Below are 17,695 nucleotides of genomic sequence, written 5' to 3'. Positions count from 1 at the left end.
TCACAGATGCCTCAGGGAGGCGGTCGGCCCTGAGTCACGCTGAGCGCTGAGCCGGCTGTGACTCAGCGGGACCGCGGCCCCTTGGCTGCGCCTGGGTTGATTTGCGCCCCGCTTGTTTTCTGCAGAAGACAAGGCAGTCTCGGATTAGACTGCCCCTCCTAAACAACCAGCAACTGTTTTTCTTCCTCAAAGTGCAGTTTCCCTCTGGCACAACCAAAAATAAACACAAACCAGGCTCCTGCCCAAGGAGGAGGCGGGGAGGAAGACAGTCCCCGGGGCGCCCACCGCACGCATGTGAGAGCTCGCAGGTCACCTGCCAAGCATGGATCTGTGAAGCAAGCAGCCATGAAGGCAGAGAAACCTCTCGCATCGCAGGCTGCCAGCGCAGAGGCTCTGACTGTTGAGTTGGCGCTCTGTTTATTTCCCCAACTGCCTCCTCTCAGGTTCTGTCCTAACTGCTGGACTCACTGCCGCGTGGGCCTGAGCACATTTCCTTGGCAAATTGTCCTCGGTGGAAGTTTTTTCTTCTCGATGTGGTGAGTCAGAGCTGGCTCACACACAAACACCAAGCAGCAGCCTCAGGGACTAAAGTGCTTTAAGGACACGAGGACCTATCCTCCCTCCCCCTATCTCAGTGGGGTGGGCCCACAGTTCCTGAAACCTGGCCCAGTGCAGTTCATTTGACAGGCAGAGGCTGAAAATGCAAATCACCCCAGCATAGGTGAGTGCACAGCAGAGACCACGACCGGGCTGCAGCTTATCCTGAAATCCTGAAGGCAGGAAACACCGTGCCCACAGGAAGAGCTGGGAAGCCTGAACCATGCTAAGATGTCCCAGGGTGAACCGGAGCCACTGGTTAGTCACACTGACTTCACATTTCCTTCGTGAGAAGGAACTGAAGACAGATTCCAGACTTGCTGTGCATAGAATGTATAGTTCATTGCATGTAAGTAAACTCATGTGGTTCCAAATCTATAGGATCAATTCAGCCATTTTAGCGTTATGTCCATGACATCTGAATTTACAAAAATCTAAGTGTCTCTAAGCTAGAGATACCTGAAACTAAACAGACCCTACGTATTATTCATTTTATTTTTGAATAGATAATTCACTCATATATTCAGATATCAAATCCTCATAAAATGATATTCGTTAAGAATTCTCACTTCCATTCTGTTCCCATTCCTCTCTGCCCCCATAAGTAACCACTTCTACTACTTTTTTTTTTTTTTTTTTTGAGACGGAGTCTCCCTCTGTCGCCCAGGCTGGAGTGCAGTGGCCAGATCTCAGCTCACTGCAAGCTCCGCCTCCCGGGTTTATGCCATTCTCCTGCCTCAGCCTCCTGAGTAGCTGGGACTACAGGCGCCAGCCACCTCGCCCGGCTAGTTTTTTTGTATTTTTTAGTAGAGACGAGGTTTCACCGTGTTAGCCAGGATGGTCTCGATCTCCTGACCTCGTGATCCGCCCTTCTCGGCCTCCCAAAGTGCTGGGATTACAGGCTTGAGCCACCGCGCCCGGCCTCTACTACTTTTTAATACATCCTTCCAGTGTATCATTATGCAGATATAAACAAAAAATCAATATACTTCTGTGGTTGTCAGAATAATGGCCTCCCAAAAATGTGCTTGTGCTAATCCCCAAAATCTGTTTGTTACTTTATGTGGAATAAGGACTTTGCAGATGTGATTGAACTGAGGATCTTGAGATTGGAGATTATTCTGGATTACCCCAGTGGGCCCAATGTAACCACAGAGGACTTTCTAAGGGGGAGGCAGGAGGGTCAGAGTCCAAAAAAAAGAGAACTTGGCAGATGCTATACTGTGGGTTTTGAAGATGGAGGAAGGGGCCACGAACCAAGGAATGCAGGCAGCCTCTAAAAGCTAACAAGGCAAGAAAATGGATTGTTTCCTAGAGCCTCCAGGAAGGCAGCGTTCCTTAGACTTCTGACCTCCAGAACTAGCAGTGAATAAATTTGTGTTATTTTAAACCACTAAGTTAGTAGTAGTTTGTTACAGACACCACAGGAAATGAACACAACTATTTCCACCTTTTTCTTTTTCTTTTTTTTTTTTTTAACTGTTATTTGAGGTTCAGGGATGCATGTGCAGGTTTGTTATGTAGGTAAACTCGTGATATGGGGGTTTGTTGTACCGATTATTTCATCACCCAGGTACTAAGCCTAATACCCAGTAGTTATTTTTTCTGATCCTTTCCCTCCTTCCACCCTCTGCCCTCAAGTAGGCCCCAGTGTGTGTTGTTCCCCTCTTTGTGTCCATGTGTTCTCATCATTTAGCTCCAACTTATACATGAAAACATATAGTATTTGGTTTTCTGTTTCTGCATTAGTTTGCTAAAGATAATGGCTTCCAGCTCCATCTATGTTCCCACAAAAGACATGATCTCTTTCTTTTTATGGCTGCATAGTACTCCATGGTGTGTATGTACCCTATTTCCACTGTTCACAATAGCAAAGATATGGAATCCACTTTTTTCTTAAATGAAAGTTAGCATACCCTGTATAGGGTAACCCAAAAGCCTTGGTGGAACTTTAGGCATTAATAACTTGAGAATTATAAATGCTACAAACATCACTTGGAAGTTTTATTGTATAAATCTCTTTTACGCTTATTTAGTTTTGTGAATTCTAAATAGCACATTTTATTTTTTGTTTCAGTATCTCTGATCAAAGATAGAAAACAATAATGAAACAAAATACTAAGTTTAAAATTTATTATTCCAAATTCACAAGACTAAGTGAATAAGAAATGTATACAAGGCTGAGCATGTTGGCTCACGCCTGTAATCCCAGCACTTTGGGAGACTGAGGTAGGTGGATTGTTTGAACTCAGGAGTTTGAGACCAGCCTAGCAACATGACAAAACCCTGTCTCTACCCCCCAAAAAAAGAAAATTAGCCAGGTGTGGTAGTACATGCCTGTGGTCCCAGCTACTTCGGAGACTGAGGTAGGAGGATCGTTTGAGCCCAGGAGGTTGAGGCTGCAGTGAGCTGTGATGGCACTACTGCACTCCGGCCTGGGCAACAGAGACCCTGTCTCAAAAATAAAAAATAAAAAGCTCTTTCCTTGCCGAACGCAGTCATGGTTGTGGTCCCAAGAAGCAGCTGAAGCGGGCAGCAGCTTCATAGCATTTGATGCTGGATAAATTGACCCGTGTGTTTGCTCCTCATCAATCCACCCATCCCCACAAGCTAAGAAAGTGTCTCTCCCTCATCTTTTCCTAAAGAGCAGACTTAAGTATGTCGGACACGAGACGTAGCAAAGAAGATTTGCGTGCACAGTTTCATTAAGATCAATGGCAAGGTCTGAACTAATGTAACCTACCCTGCTGGATTCATGAATGTCATGAGCACTGACAAGATGCAGAGAATTTCCCTCTGATCTATGACACCAAGGCTCCCTTTCCTGTACATCATATTGCACCTGAGGAGGCCAAGTACAAGTTGTGCAAAGTGAGAAAAATTTTTGTGGACACAAAAGGAACCCCTCATCTGGTGACTCACGATGCTCACACCATCTGCTACCCTGATCCCCTCATCAGGGTGAATGACACCATTCAGATTGATTTGGAGAATGGCAAGATTACTGGTTATCAAGTTCGACACTGGGAACCTGTGTATGGTGACTGGAGGTGCTACCCTGGGAAGAATTGGTGTGGTCACCAACAGAGAGAGGCACCCTGGTTCTTTTGATGTGGTTCATGGGAAAGATGCCAACAGCAACCTCAACAAACCCTGGATTTCTCTTCCCCGAGGAAAGGGTATGCACTTCACCATTGCTGAAGAGACAGACAAGAGACTGGTGACCAAACAGAGCAGTGGGTGAAATGGTCTCTGAGTGACATGTTAGATCTTTGTATGTAATTAAAAATAATATGGGCCAGGTGTGGTGGCTCAAGTCTATAATCCCAACACTTTGGGAGGCCAAAGGGAGTGGATCATCTGAGGTCAGGAGTTTGAGACCAGCCTGGCCAACATGGCAAAACCCCGTCTCTACTAAAAATACAAAAATTAGCCAGGCATGGTGGCTTGTGCCTGTAATCCCAGCTACTCGGGAGGCTGAGGCAAGAGAATCACTTAAACCTGGGAGGCAGAGGTTGCTGTGAGCCAAGATGGAACCACTGCACTCCAGCCTGTGTGTCAGAGTAGGACTCTGTCTCAAAAATTATTTAATTAATTAAATAAATAATAATAATTATTATATGGCATGATTAATCTAAAAAAGAAAGAAATTTATACAATTAAGTTTTCAAGTCGTGTTTCTTCTATGTTTATAGTACTTGTACTTCTAACATTATAAAAGTTTCGAACTGCACTAAGACTTTTGGGATACAATGGATATTGCTCAGCACTTTGATTTTTGTCAGTCAACAGTATATCTTAGGGTTTTTGTGTCGATATGCAAGGGCTTCTTTTTTTCTTTTATAGTTGTACAGTGTCCTCTCCTGTTGGTGTACCATGATTTATTTAAGTAGTCCTCTATTAATGGATACTTGGGTTGTTTTTAATTATGAAGTGTGCTACATGGGTAATCTTGTACATAGATCATTTTGTGTTGTGCAGGTAGATCTGTAAGTAAATTATCAGAAGTAAGGATGTTGGGTCAAAACCCTACTCTTTAGAAGCAAGATTTGCATGAGCTTATTTGTAGGAAAGTAAAAAGAAGCAATAACAGGATGTTATAGATTGTTGGTAGATTGTGGTGGAGAGTGGTAGACTCTGGCAAAGATGGCTACAGTTATTCCTCCCGTCTCTCTGTATGTTCCGGTTCACTGTGACTTTGCCGCGCCTATCATCAAGAGGTCACGTTTATTTATTTACACATTTAGTTTTATTGACACATGTTGCATGTACATATTTTCAGAGCACGTGTGATAATTTGATACATTCATATAATCAAATCAGGTAATTGGGATATCCATCACTTTTTTTTTTTAATTGAAACAGAGTCTTTCTCTGTCACCCAGGTTGGAGTGTGGTGGCATGCTCATGGCTCACTGCAGCCTGGACCTCTCAGGCTCAAGCGGCCCTCCCACTTCAGCCTCCCCAGTAGCTGGGACCACCGGCTTGTGCCACCACACCCGGCTAATTTTTTGTATTTTTTGTAGAGAAAGGGTTTTGCCATGTTGCCCAGGCTGGTCTCAAACTCCTAGGCTCAAGCAATCCACCTGCCTTGGCCTCCCAGAGTGCTAGGATTAGGGATGTGAGCCACTGCGCCCGGCCAATATCCATCACTCTAAATAATTATCTTTTCTTAATTCTAAGAATGTTCAAATTATTCTCTTCTAGCTATTTGGAAATATATAATCAATGTTAACTATAGTCACCGTACTGATCTATCAAACATCAGGTCTTATATCTTCTCTCTCATATATATTTGTACCCATTAATCCAAGGTCAAGTTGACTTCCTGACTCCTGGAATCTGGGCTGGCTAGTAACTGGCTTTGGCTAATAGAATGTGGAGAAAGTGATATTATAGGACTTCCATGCTGGAGCTTTGAAAGGCCTTGCGGCTCCCTCTGTCTCCTTCTGAACCCTGAGTCCTCCATGAAAAGCCTGGGTGCCTCCACAAGGATGAGAGAGTCAGAGAGCCAGCAACCAGCACAGGTGGGAAGGCCGTCATGGGCCATCCAGCCCCATTGGAGCCTGTGGACGACATGCAAGTGACCCCAGGCCAGACAGCAGGAACACCTAGCCAAGCCAAGCCCAATCATCAACCCAGAGGCCTGATGTTGCTGAAAGTTTGAGGTGCTTTATTATGCAGCAATAGAAAACCCATGCCTCAGGGAAGTAGTTTCTCTTCACAAAACCTTTTTGAAAGGATATACAGTATGTTAGTCACAGCAGGTAAATAACTTTCAGAGTAGCCTGTGGACTCTCAGAAATTTTCTGAGCAAGTCCAATTCAGCTCGTCTCGTTTAGCAGGGAGTGTAGGAACTATGGATCCACACCTCAACCCTGAGCATGCCAAAAACCTGGCGACTCAGCACACTGTCTCACTTTCACAAAGAGACAGTGGAAGGCTGAGTGTGTGTCAAGGGTGGCTAGGTGAAGGGGTCCCCCCGTCCCCGTGAGGCATTGCGTTTCACTGTTGGGCAGCTTCCAAAGTGAAAGGGAAGGAAATCCACTCCTACAGCTTCCCGTCTGAGGCACACTAAGTCTCTTCTCAGTTCAAAAAATCAGGGAAATGAAGAGTCTGAAAGTGGCCTGTTTAGCTTAATCAGGCTCAAAGGAAAGAATATGTTTGATTTCCATTTTTGAACTAATACACCAGAGTTTTCAACATCAAGAAAATCAATTTAATGTGTTGCAACTAGTATTTTTTAAAATGATATTTGTACACTCATGTTCATAGCAGCATTATTCACAATAGCCAGAAAGCAGGAGCAATGCAATGTCCATCGATGAATGAAAGGATAAACCAAATGTTCTATCTATCTATCTATCTATCTATCTATCTATCTATCTATCTGGATACATATGCATCCAGTGGAATATTACTCAGCCTTAAAAAGAAAAGGAATTTGGACACATGCTATAACATGGAGAACCTTGAGGGCATTATGCCAAACGAAAGAAGCCGGTCACTAAAGGACAAATATGATTCCACTTATATGAGGTACCTAGAGTAGTTAAGTTCAGATGCAGGAAGTAGAATGGAGGTTACCAGAGGCAAAGGAGGGGAAATAGGGAATGGCTGTTTAATAGGTATGGAGTTTGGGATTAGGAAGATGAAAATGTTCTGGAGATGGATGGTGGTGATGGTTGCACAGCAGTGCGAATGTAATTAACGCACAGAACCACACACTTAAAAATTAACATGGTTCTTTTTATGTTATAAATATTTTACAATAAAAAATAAAAAGGAGTAGAATAAAATATAGGTTACATAGATGTGTTTATTGTGTGAAAATTTATCAAGATCTACACTTACAATCATGTGCTTTTCTGCCTATTTGCTATGCTTCAATAACAGAATTATTAAAAATCCGAATATAGTAGAAGTCAGAACGCATTGCCCATAATAAGGGTAAGTGTTGTTTTGTGAAACTTTTGTTATAGTTAGAAGTGTGTGTGTGTGTCTGTGTGTGTGTGTGTGTGTGTGTGTGCTGCATTATGATGTTAAGTGTATTTTGGATTGTGGTTTTTAAAAAATTGAAGAAACATTATTCTGGGGCTAGTCTCCATTCCTTAGTGCGTGGTTCCTTCCATCTTGAATTTGATATGCTTTTCCCAGTGGAAGTAATTTAATTTTGACATTCATCTATTCAAGCAGAAAAATCCTTTCCCTAGGGTCTTTTCATCATAATCATTTTTCTCCATCTGACTGCTCACAGTAACTAGATTGTATATGCTAGATTAACCAGTAAATTCATGAACAGACTTTCTATCATTTTGCTCCATGGACTGTTCATGAAAGCATTAGCAGCGTACATCACGATGAGAGATGATGATATGAGCTTTATGCTTCAATTCAGAAAAACTACAGTTCCTTTAAACCATAGGGTGTTCGAATTTTCAGATTCCTTGGTGGTTGTGTTTCTAAAGCTCTTGTGCTCATAGGAATCTCGTCTGTATCCTCTGAAACAGTGCTTGAGTGTTCATCCAGTGCGTGAACACGTCTGATGGCAATAAGGCATCTCAGCCCATTGATTCATTGCTGGGTAGCCTCCAACTCTAGAAAGCCTGCAAGGGTAGTTTCATGGCAGAATTGGGTGGTAAGTCCCCCTGGAACCAGAAGAGGCATCTGTAGTCAGCTAAGCCTTGGTCAAACAGGTGCCTGGAACCATTTGTCATCCACATTTCAAAGGCATCCTTCGTGGGGCATGTGTATTGGTTTAAAAGGGTGCACTTTAATTTTCTGTGTGATTTAATAGAATGGAGCACTTAATGCCAGATACTTCTAAAACAGGAGAGGAGGCATTGGTTTAAGTATTGTGAACATGGGATCAGTGACTGCACACTGATGATTCCATTCTATCTTTATGATCCTGGGGAGAAGGCTGTCACGACTGGGGGACATCTTTCTCTTGGGTCCAAGTGGCCCTGCTCCCCACACCCTCCCTGTTATAGGGGCCGCCTCCAGTGGGGAATGAGGGCCCTGAGGTGCCTCAGCAATGCCTATGGCTGATGGATGAGTCTAATTCTAGGGATCAGTATTTGGAAGTCCACTTGATTATATAAGCCACATCTTCAATTATCAGTTTTATCCATAATGAGGGTAGTATTTTGACTTTCCTTTGCTTTTTGTTTTTACTTTAAGCATGTTACTCATTAGGCCACTGGAATGCAACAACATAGACTTCTATATCCAACTGGCTAAAGAAAGCTGCACAACTGGGCAGATTCGTGAAACTCCAGGTTAGACCCCAACCCTCTATGGCTATTCCTCAGCCCTTTTACCTGGCTTTGGCCAATTTCCTTTCCCATCCTCCTCATCACTGAAGTCAAGCTGCTTCTCTCTGATGTCCAGCTGTAGTCTCTGACATCCAGCTGCTTCTCCTCTCTGCTGGCTGAGTTCTGAGTTTCTTATGGGCACAAGATAGGGGGTGGGGTGAGCTAAGGGTGGTTTTGGAAAAGGCAACATGAGCGTGGGAAAACAGGGATGTAAGTCCTCGTTTTGGCCACAGTATTATTAGGCTTTTCGCCTTGAGAGTGGAGCCTTTGCCAGGGACCCACCCTCTTCTGCCCAGAATTTCCCTGCCTCCTGTCCCTGTCATTATTATGCACTGAATGGATTTAGAAATTACTTTTTGTTGACCAGGTGCAGTGGCTCATGCCTGTAATTCCAGCACTTCGGGAGGCTGAGGCAGGTGGATCGCTTGAGCTCAGGAGTTGGAGAGACCAGCCTGGGCAACACGGCAAAACCCTGTCTCTACAAAAAATATAGATAGATAGATAAAGATATAGATATACAAAAATTAGACAGGCATGGTTGCATGGTGGCATTTGCCTGTATTCCCAGCTATCTGTGGGGCTGAGGCAGGAGGATCACTTGAGCTGGGGAGATCAAGGCTGCAGCGAGCCATGTTTGTGCAACTGCACCCCAGCCTGGATGACACAGTGAGACTCTGTCTCAAAACAAGAAAATCAGTTGTTGCTGCAGATTTGACAATGTGTCTTCATTAAGTCAAGCTAAAATTACAAGGCAAAACAGCACTTCTATGCAAATGTTACACTGTGGTAAAGTCATTGTAATTGTTAATTTTAGTTGTCAACCTTCTAAGTGGATTAAGGAATACCCAGACAGCTTATAAAGCATTTTTTCTGGGTATGTCTGTGAAGGTGTTTTCAGAAGAGGTTGGCATTTGAATCAGTGGACTGAATAAGGAAGATCTGCCCTCATCCAGTATGACCAGGCAACATCCAATTGGCTGAGGGCTTAGATAAAACAAAAAGGCAGAGGAAAAGGAAATTTGTGCACTCTCTTGTTCTCCCTCTCTCTCTCTCTCTGTCTCTCTCTCTCTGTCTCTGTTCTGGAGCTGGGACGCACTTCTGCCCTTGGACATCAGAACTCCAGGTTCTCCAGCCTTTGGATTCCAGGACTTGCATCAGCAGCGCCCCTGCTTCTCAGGCCTTGGAATTTGGACTGAGAATTACACATCAGCTTCCCTAGTCCTGAGGCCTCTGACCTGGACTGGGCCATGCTACCAGCTTCCTTGGTTCTCCAGGTTGCATGTGGCCTATCATGAGACTTCTCAGCCTCCATAATCTCATAAGCCAATTTCCCCAATAAATCCCCTTTTATATATTTATATCTACATCTATATCCTGTTGGTCTGGTCTCTGGAGAACCCTAACGAATGCAGATTTTAGTGCTGAAAATGAGATGGTGCTATAACAAATACCTAAAACTGTGGAAGCAGTTTTGGATCTGGGTAATGGGTAGAGGCTGGATCAATTTTGAACCGCATACTGGAAACATCCTAGATGGCCATAAACGGAGTATTAAAGGCAGTTCTGGTGAGGGCTCAGAAGAAGAGGAAAGCTTAGAGAGCCTCGGTCTTCTTAGAGATTATCTAAGTGGTTGCAATCAGAATGCTGGTAGAGATGTGAACAGTAAAGCCCATTCTAATGAGATCTTAGATGAAAATAAGGAATATCTTATTGGAAACTGGAGGAAAGGCCATCTTTGTTACAAACTAGCAAAGGAACCTGGCTGAATTTTGTCTGTGTCAGTACTTTGTAGAAATCAGAATTTAAGAGTGATGAACTAGGATATTCGATAGAAGAAATCTCTAAGCAAAGTGTTTCAGGGTGCTGCATGGCTTCTCTTCATTGTTTATAATGAAATTCAGAAAGAGAAAAATGAATTCAAGATGGAATTTATATCAAAAGGGAACAAAGGGCTGGGTGCAGTGGCTCATATCTATAATCCCAGCACTTTGGGAGGCCAAGGCAGAAGGATCACTCAAGCCCAGGAGTTTGAGACCAGCTTAGGCAACATAATGAGACCTCATCTCTACAAAAAATAAACAAAATTAGCTGGGCATGGTGTGCATACCTGTAGTCCCAGCTACTTGGGAGACTGAGGTGGAAGGATCATTCAAGACTGGGAGATCAAGGCTGCGGTTGAACCGAGACTGTGCCACTGCCCTCAGCCTGGTTAAAGAGAAGGAAAATTATCAGCCTAGCCATGTCGTTAAAAAAGAAAAAGTGTGTTTGAGCAAGAACATCAAGGGTGTGACCAAGCAAAATATTGCTAAGGAGATTAGTATGGACAGAAGGAAGCCAGATGCTATTCATCAAGACAATAGGAGAATGACCCCAAAGGCACTTCAGAGATCTTTGAGGCTGCCACTCTCATCACAGGCCCAGAGTGCTAGGGCCTTGAGGGAAGAACGTTTCAAAGGAGGATCCCAGGGCACCCATGAGACCTTGGGGCTCACAGCCCAGGGGCACCCCAAGCTTCTGCTCCCTGAATTCTGGTGCCACTGGAATGCAACAACATAGACTCCTTGACCACCCCAGCTGTGGCTCAGGGGGCCCAGATGCAACTCAGGTCAACAATCCAGAAGGCACAGTATGTAAATCTTCATGGCATCCGTGTGATGCTAACTCTCCAGGCATGCAGAATGCGAGAATGGTGGAAGCATGGCTACCTCCACCTAGATTTCAAAGGATGCCTCACAACCTCAGTCTCAGAGCTCTGAACAGCCACAAGGCAGGGTGTGGCAGAGAGTCCCCACTATGGCAATGCCCAGCAGAGCCACAGGGTCAAGACCACTGCAGAGAGCCCCCAGTAGGGCAATGCTTAGTGAGGCAATGCAAGACAGCCACTCCTAAAGGCCGCAAACCTGTAGAGCCACCAGCATGCAATGCCAGCCAGGAAGAGCCATAAGCATCCAACTCCAACTCCTGAGAGCTGCAGCGTGGGCTTCATCCAGCAAAGGCATGGTAGTGGGGTCTCCTGGGGGACTGGGGACCCAATCCCCACTCCAGTGTGTCTGGAAGCTAAGATGTGGAGTCAAAGATTATTCTCAAGCCTCAAGATGTAATGTTGTTTGCCTCACTGGGTTCTGGACTTACTTGGGATTTATTACCCCTTGTTTCTTGCCTTTTTCTCCCTTTTAAGAATGGGAATGTCTATGCCATGCTTGTCCCATTACTCTATTTTGGAAGTATATAACTTGTTTGATTTCACAAGCTCACAGTTAGGATAAATTTTTCTCAAAATGAGTCATATTTTGAGTTTCACCCTGAGTCTTATCCATATCTGATTTAGATGATATTTAGATGAGACTTTGGACTTAGATTTTAAAGTAGATACTAGAATGAGTTAAGACTTTTGGGGGCTATTGGGATGGAATGAATGTATTTTGAATATGAGAAAAACACGAATTTGAAGGGCCAAGGGGTGGACTGCTACTGTTTGAACATTTGTATTCCCTCCCAAATTCATATTGAAATACAATCCCCACTATAATGGTATTGAGAGGTGGGGCCTTTGGGAAAGTGATTAAGTCATGAGGGCTCCACCATCATAAATAGATTATTGCCTTATAAAAGGGCTGAGGGAATTAGCTTAATCCCTTTTCGCCCTTTCACCTTCCAACAGGTGAGAACACAGCAACAAGGCACCATCTTGGAAGCAGACAGCAACCCTCACCAGACACCAATTGCTGGTTCCTTAATTTTGGACTTCTCAGCCTTCAGAAGTGTAAGAAATAAATTTATCTTCTTTTTTTGTTTGTTTGTTTGGTTTTTTTGAGACAGAGTTTCGTTCTCATCACCCAGGCTGGAGTGCAATGGTGCAATCCTGGCTCACTGCAACCTTCGCCTCCCAGGTTCAAGCGATTCTCCTGCCTCAGCCTCCTGAGTAGCTGGGATTACAGGCACCCATCATGCCTGGCTAATTTTTGTATTTTTAGCAGAGACGGAGTTTCACCATGTTGGCCAGGCTAGTCTTGAACTGCTGACCTCAGGTGATCCACCTGCCTCAGCCTCCCAAGATGCTGGGATTACAGGCTTGAGCCACTGCACCCTGCCAAATTTCTCTTCTTTATACGTTACCCACTCTATGATATTTTGTTACGGCAGCACAAATAGACTAAGACAGTCATTTTGACCACGACTAATGTTTGAATCATAAGTAATGTCAATCTGCTTTGTCTACTTCTGGTACTAACAAAAGCTAAAATAAGAAGTGAGATCTTCATCCTGACACAAGTTTGCACTGGATATATTATTCAAGTTTAAACTATAGTCCCAGTAGTATGTTGTAGACCTCAATGCAAGTACAAAGGAAATTTACATCTTTCAAAACCCATTTAACTGTGCAATCCTGAGCTTCCACACAAACTTTAATTTGAAGAGATTGTCTACAATGTAATGATTTGCTAAAAAGCAAATATCAAGAGGAGAATCCAATAGAATTTTGTAATGCCTTCCAAGTGATTAATATGCTCAATTAAAATCACATGCTCGTCTAAGACCAAGAATAAGGCAAAGATGCCCACTATCATCACTACTGTTCAAGATAGTACTGGAAGTTCTAGCCAGAGCAATTAGACAAGAAAAAGAAATAAAGCAGTGGAGGTTTGAGATGTTGGCCAGTTAGATATGAGGAACAAGTTCAAGAGATCTATTGTACAACATGGTGACGCTAACGAGTAACAGTGTATTTTATTTTTGAAAATTGCTAAAAGAGTAGATTTCAAGTGTTCTCACCACAAAAAGGATACGTAGGTGAGGTAATACATGTTAATTAGCTTGGTTTACGTATTCTGCAATGCATACATAATTCAAAAATCACGTTGCACATGATAAATATGTACAATTTTTATTTATCAATTAAAATTAGTTTAAAGAATAAAAGGCATAGAAACTGGAAAATGATAAAGTTATCCCTGTCTGCTGATGACATATGTAGAAAACACTAAAATTTCTAAAAAGTCCAGGTGCAGTGGCTCACACCTATAATCTCAGCATTTAGGAGGCTGAGGTGGGTGGATCACTTGAGCCCAGAAGATTGAGACCAGCCTCGTCAATGTCTCTACAAAAAATATAAAAATTAGCCTGGCATGGTGGCATGCACCTGTAGTTCCACCTACTTGGGTGGCTGAGACAGGAAAATGGCTTAAGCCCAGGAAGTCAAGGCTGTAGTAAGCAGTGATTGCACCACTGCACTCCAGCCTGGGCAACAGAGTGAGATTCTGTCTCATCAATAGACAAAAAGACACCAAAACATAGATCATTAAAGAAAAAAAATGACCAATAGACTTCAAAATTAAATTTTTCTGCTCTTTAAAAAATGCAAATAAGAAAATGCAAAAGCCAGCCACAGACTGAGAGGAAATATTTGTAGTATCTGACAGACTAATATTGAAAATATATGAATAATTCTTACAACTTAATAATAAAATAATAAATAACCAAATTTAAAATGGGTAAAACAACATTTCAACAAAGAAGCTATACAAATATCAAATAAGCACAGGAAGTGGTGCACAAAGTCATTAGTCCTTAGGAAAGCAAATTGAAACCATGGGAGATACCTCTATACACCCACTGGAATGTCTAAAATTAGAAGCTTGAGGGCCGGGTGCGGTAGCTCATGCCTATAATTCCAGTACTTTGGGAGGCTGAGGCAGGCCGATCACTTGAGGTCAGGAGTTTGAGACCAGCCTAGCCAAAATGGTGAAACCCCATCTGTACTAAAAATATAAAAATTAGCCAGGCGTGGTGGTGTGCACCTGTAGTCCCAGCTACTTGGGAGGCAGAGAGGCAGGAGAATCACTTGAACCCAAGAGGCAGAGGTTGCAGTCAGCCAAGATTGCGACACTGCCCTCCAGCCTGGGCAACAGAGCAAGACTCCATCTCACAAAACAACAACAACAAAAAGAAGCTTGAAAATACCAACTGTTGAAGAGGCTTTAAGGCAATCAAAACTTTTATACATTGCTGGGGAGTATGTAAAGCAGTATAACCACTCAGGAAAATAGCTTGGCAATTTCTTATAAAGTCAAACATACACTTACCATCTAACCTAGCTATTGCAGTTTTGTTTTGTTTTGTTTTGTTTTTTTGAGACAGCGTTTCACTCTTATTTCCCAGGCTGGAGTACAGTCTCAGCTCACTGCAACCTGCGCCTCCCAGGTTCAAGCAATTCGCCTGCCTCAGCCTCCCAAGCAGCTGGGACTACAGGCACCCACCGCCATGTCCAGGTAATTTTTTGTATTTTTAGTAGAGACGGGGTTTCATTTTGTTGGCCAGGCTGGTCTCGAACTCCTGACCTCAGGTGATCCACCCGCCTCAGCCTCCCAAAGTGCTAGGATTACAGCTGTGAGCCACTGCGCCCAGCCCTATTGCAGTTTTAAGTATTTTCTTTAAGAGAAATAAAAATTGATGTCCAAGAATCTGTATACTAATGATAATAGCATCAGCCATAATAGTCCCAAACAGAAAACAACTCAAATGTTTATCAGTAGTTGAATAAAAAGTTGTATATGTCCCTGCAATAAACACATCAGCAATAAAAAGAACCAAATTACTGATACCTAGATGAATCTCAAAAATATTGCAATGAGCAAAAGAAACCACAAAATAGTACGTACTGTATGATTCTATTAATATGAAATGAGAAAAGACAAATCTAATCTTTAGTAACAAAGAAGACTGGGCAGAAGGGAACTTTTGTGGAGTGACAGAAATGCTCATGTTAATCACAGTAGTAGTCACGTAGCTGTATACTGTCAACAGATAAAATTACCACACATTTGGTTATAGATCTGTTTAGCTTTGCTCAAGACTTGTGAATTGGGACAGCCTCCGTTCTACAAAATATGATGAGAACTCCCACCAAGCTAAGGCAAAACACTGGGGTTTGTGAGACGAAAACAAGGAAACAGAACAATAGCACTGATTAATATCAGGTTCCTTTTTTTTTCTGAAAGTTAAAGCAGAGGAACTTCCTTATTATGCTGACTCAGGTAGACTGGAATCTCCTGTTCTCAAAAAACGGGTCTGTCTGGGGATCTATCCGCTTGCTTCCTTGAAGTTTCAGTTTGATTATGTGGCATTTAGCATAAGTGACTCTATTTTGGTTTGGTCTGGTCTGTTGGGGCCTAGCACAGGAGCTCAGCCTAAAACAACAGCCTCCCATAATTTTGTTTAAAAGTATGATTGTCAAAACTCATCAGATAGTACATTTATAATGGGTGCATTCCAGTGTATGTAAACTTAAAGAAATTCTCCACCAGGAGCAGTGGCTCATGCCTGTAATCCCAGCACTTTCAGAGGCCAAGGTGAGAGTAGGTTTGAGCCCAGGAGTTTGAGACCAGCCTGGGCAACACGACGAAACCCTGTCTCTATAAAAAATGCAAAAATTAGCCAGGCCTAGTGGCCTGCGCCTGTAATCCCAGCTACTCAGGAGTCTGAGGTGGAAGGATCACTTGAGCCCAGAAGGCGGAGGATACAGTGAGCTGAGATCATGTCACTGCACTCCAGCCTGGGCAACAGAGCAAGCCCCTGTCGCAAAAAAAAAAAAGAAAAGAGAAGAAAAATCCTTTCTTCCCTATACTTTTCCATCTCTCCAAATCAGCTTCATTGGGTTTCTGTTTTCACTCCTCCTTTCATCTGTTCAGAACCATTCGTCTCTGAGGAATATTGTATTTGTTTCTTTCAAATGTAAATTGTTTTGGCCTTTTTCGGCTCCATCCAACTCTCTCAACTTCATCCTTTCAGGGATATGCATAATACAACTCCAGTCTGTACAAAGCACCCTTCCTCCTTGGAAGCTGGAGGCTGAGAACTGCAGATACTTATAAATTGCCCCCACACACACACACTGAAATACATTGCTGTGCCAATGGCAGTGCCAAAGCCAGGACTATAATCCAGATTACCCAATTTTCTGATAGAATGAATGTGTTTCTTATGCCAGCTGCAGCTTAACATGCAAAATCCCTTTTTTGTCTTCTAGTTCAATATACACTATTTGAATAGACGTTAGGTAAATCCCATATTTTCTTCAGAGATAGAGGCTGAGGAGGCTGGGGTGGGAGTGAGGGTTTAATTTGCACCCATGTTAGATGTCATGCCTCCCAGGCTCACTGCTTTGCAGAGGAACTTAGGTAATTATCATAAGGAACAAGCACACACAAATCAAAGCTCAACTGAGCTGAAGTTATTTGATTTAGGATTTTGGTGATGTTCTTTGCCCTTGTTAATGCTGCTGCCGTTTTTTGTTTGTTTTTGTTAAAAAATAGCAACCAAGTGCCCACATTTAAGATATTTTCATCACAAGTTTACTGAAGAGCAACTCACATATTGTCTTTCTAAGAATTCAAGCTGCATTCATTCTTCTCCTTGCCTGTCCCCATGGCAACAGTACCCAGGTGCCATTTTAGCATGTTTTACTTAGTAACTTTCAGTATCAACACGATTTTTGCATTGTTCTTCTTGTATATACTAAATTAGAAAAGTTAACAACAAAATGATGGACGATAGAAAACACTTCCAAACTCATTTTGTGAAGCCAGCATTATCCTGATGCCAAAATGAGACAGACACCACAGTAAAAGAAAAAACTGGCCGGGCGCGGTGGCTCATGCCTGTAATCCCAGCACTTTGGGAGGCCGAGGCGGGCGAATCACTAGGTCAAGAGATCGAGACCATCCTGGCCAACATGGTGAAACCCCGTCTCTAATAAAAATACAAAAATTAGCTGGGCGTGGTGGTGCGTGCCTGTAGTACCAGCTACTCGGAGGCTGCGGCAAGAGAATCACTTGAACCCAGGAGGCGGAGCTTGCAGTGAGCCAAGATCGTGCCACTGCACTCCAGCTTGGTGACAGAGCGAGACTCCATCTCAAAAAAAAAAAAAAAACTCTTAAAATGGTAGGTCTCTTGTTAGGTATTCTTACCACAGTAAAATAAACATAATTTTTTTTAAATGACACAGACAGAAAACAGGGTAGGATACACTTCAAACTACTTGGAAGCAACATTTATGTACATCCAAATGTTCTAGACTTTTTATTCCAAATTCCATAGGAAAAGTCTCAATACTGAGTGTTAAGCAGGGAAACACTCAGAATAAAATATATAATTTATTCTATGTAGGAGCTAAATCTGATAGAACAGCTATTAATATATTAATAAAATTGAATAATGCACATTCCTAAATATTTTTTAAATGGTTATTTTTTTCTCTTAATCACCAACTAAGTAGAGTTGTA

General features: G+C 42.8%; 1 pseudogene; it reads left to right on the top strand.

Annotated features, from left to right (window-relative positions):
* Positions 1-345: 345 nt before the first annotated feature.
* LOC112611712 lies at positions 346-3,841 on the top strand (annotated as a pseudogene).
* Positions 3,842-17,695: the final 13,854 nt, after the last annotated feature.

Source organism: Theropithecus gelada, chromosome 18 (genome assembly GCF_003255815.1).
Source record: "Theropithecus gelada isolate Dixy chromosome 18, Tgel_1.0, whole genome shotgun sequence".
NCBI lineage: Eukaryota > Metazoa > Chordata > Mammalia > Primates > Cercopithecidae > Theropithecus > Theropithecus gelada.
Note: the sequence above shows the minus strand (reverse complement) of the source record. Positions and strands in the feature narration are given on the sequence as shown.